Source organism: Lolium perenne, chromosome 4 (genome assembly GCF_019359855.2).
Source record: "Lolium perenne isolate Kyuss_39 chromosome 4, Kyuss_2.0, whole genome shotgun sequence".
Taxonomy (NCBI): Eukaryota; Viridiplantae; Streptophyta; class Magnoliopsida; order Poales; family Poaceae; genus Lolium; species Lolium perenne.
The window spans coordinates 381,272,880-381,275,832 of NC_067247.2; the positions used below are offsets into that span (position 1 = coordinate 381,272,880).

Sequence of the window (2,953 nt, forward strand, 5' to 3'; positions counted from 1 at the left end):
AGATGAACATGGGATAATGAACTAGTGTTTCTATAAAACGTGTGTTCACCCATGTATACTCGTGATTATTCGTCCAGTACTCGACAGAAGGGGCTTTGGGCCATGGAGCATGATAGCTGGGGCTGACATTTTCATTGACATGATATACAAACCATAACACAGTGGCTAGATCATCGCTTACTTTCTTTTCAGAAACTACATCAACGCTTACCGATAGTCTGTTACATATTAAAAACCCTCTGTGACTTTGTAATGCTACAGAAAAGTGTATTTGCTTTGTGGGAAGACGAAGCATCGGCCCACATGCAATGTATCTTGGATTCGTGACAGCAGCGACCGAAGATGACAACGAGAGGATCAATGATGTGTCCTCCACTCATCCTGCTCCATTTTGGCACACGAGAGGCCGGTTCACTGTGGAAAGAGCAAAGACCATCACGGGACCTCTAAATACAACCTGAACCAGAACAGTCCAGAACACAGCACAACTCCGAAGAATCAATCAAATCAAGGCTCAACCCGAGATGGCTCACCAGGCGGGGAAAGGTGCGGCGATCCAGCTGCTAACACCATACAAGATGGGGCCATTTGATCTCTTGCATCGGGTGGTGCTTGCGCCGATGACGCGATGCCGCTCCTACGGCAACCTGCCGCAGCCGGAAGCGGCCTTGTACTACTCGCAGCGGGCAACCGCGGGCGGCCTTCTCATCTCAGAGGGCACCGTCATTTCCCCCGATTCTCTGGGCTACCCAGAGATCCCTGGCATCTGGAGTTCTGGACGCAAGAACAGGTTGAGGCATGGAAGCCTATTGCCAATGCAGTCCACCACAAGGGCGCGTTATTCTTCTGTCAGATTTCGCATGTCGGGAGGGTCTACACAACGGGTATGTCCCTCGCATGTTCATAAGTTGTACCAGTGATATCAGTGTACCTTCCTAGAATTTACTAATCGTGTAAACGAAACAGGTATTCAGACCGATGGACATGTGCCTATCTCCAGCACTGACAAGGCTGTAACCCCTGACGCCGAGGCTGGCATAGTGTATCCCAAACCCCGGGGACTGCAGATAGATGAGATACCTCGTGTTGTCGATGACTTCAGGCGTGCAGCCCGGAATGCCATCGAGGCAGGTTTCGATGGTGTGGAGATCCACGCGGCACACGGGTTTCTCCTCGAGCAGTTCATGAAAGATAGCGCCAATGACCGCACCGACATGTATGGCGGCAACCTTGAGAACCATTGTCGCTTTGTTATGGAGGTAGTTGATTCCATTGTCCGTGAGGTTGGGGCACATCGTGTGGGAATTAGGTTGTCACCATTCCTAGACTACATGGATTGCGTTGACTCCAACCCAGAAGCACTTGCCGCCTACTTGGTGGAGCAGCTCAATAAACACGAAGGATTTCTGTACTGCCACATGGTAGAACCACAGATGGCCATCGTTGATGGACGTAGGAAGATACCTCACGGACTCTTGTCATTCAAGAAAGGCTTCAATGGCACCTTCATTGCTTCTGGTGGGTATGACAAAGAGGAAGGCAACAAGGTGGTATCTAATGGTTATGCTGACCTTGTTGCCTACGGCAGGATTTTCTTGGCCAACCCAGATTTGCCTAGGAGGTTTGAGTTAGGTGCATCCTTAAACAAATACGACCGCTCCACCTTCTACACGCAAGATAAGGTCATTGGCTACACGGACTATCCTTTTCTCAATGGTGACGACAACTAATTTTCCGTTCTTGACATGCCGATTGAATAAATGTCAATAGTATGATATATAATTGACATTTTCAGGTTCTATCGAGTGGTTTAAATTTATAGAATTTGTATGTACATGTTCGTAGTTTTCCAACTCATGTGAATTTGTAGCGTCTGAAAGTCTTTGTAGCATTGTTGCCAGCTTCTATATGACAAATGTTTCTGAACATTTCAAACCTTTTGTAATGAATTTCGTAGCAATAGATTGTAATTGTGTTGCATTGACAAAAATAGATTGTTGTCAATTGGACTTCCCATTGGAATAGTGGCATGGACCTGAGGTGTATCCACAAGTACAACCGCTCCACATTCTACACACAAGATCTGGTCATTGGCTACACGGATTATCCTTTCCTCTATAACGACAACAACTCAATTTTCACTTCTCCATAGTCTCCTCAATTCGATCTAGACTAATATTCGTGTGTGTGTTTGTGTGAATATTTGTATCGTTTTCTTATGTTCTCCACAAGCACATATTTAAATACCCCAGAATACAAGGTGGATTTCACCAACTCCAGACCATTATTCTTTTGCCTAGAAAAAGGTCATTCGGTGTGTTTCATACGAGAGACATTCTGATTGAATTAATGTTATGAACTTATGATATAAACAAATATCCAGCAGGTTTAATTGGTGGAGTAGATGAGTTTAGATGGGTAATAACCGTTTATATTCCTTATTGGGAGTCGCGTATGTGTTTATATATCCATCCAAAGCCACCTAGATTACATGGTTAGGATTTACAGCCAAATTATTAATTAGTTGAACACTTATCTATAGGATAACCTAACCGGACAATATCCCTCAATTACAACTTGCACATGTTGAGATTTAACTTAAAGCCTGCAAGCTGCCAAGAGGTGTGCATAGTAAAACCATCACTTGGTGGCTTGTAGGTATAAGTCAAAAATCCTAGGATGGCGAATGTGCAACATAAAATTCGAGTTTTTGGGTGGAGAATTGGCACCGACTCACTGGCCACCAAGAAAACAAGTGGAGAAGAACCATGAAGCAAGATAGCCGCTGCTCCATTTGCGGCAATGGCGAGGAGGATGCCTATCATGCCACAGTTATATGCATCAAAGCTATGGCCCTTCGGTATGCCATGAGGACGGTCTAGAACCTGCTCCCTGAAAACCTCTTCAAATAATCTGGGAAGGATTGGCTTCAGATACTGCTTGGCCACGTTGA

The 2,953-nt window shown here is 45.3% G+C and overlaps 1 pseudogene; it reads left to right on the plus strand.

The window, feature by feature from the left end:
• The first annotated feature begins 524 nt into the window (after positions 1–524).
• LOC127297233 (12-oxophytodienoate reductase 1-like) lies at positions 525–1,907 on the plus strand (annotated as a pseudogene).
• Positions 1,908–2,953: the final 1,046 nt, after the last annotated feature.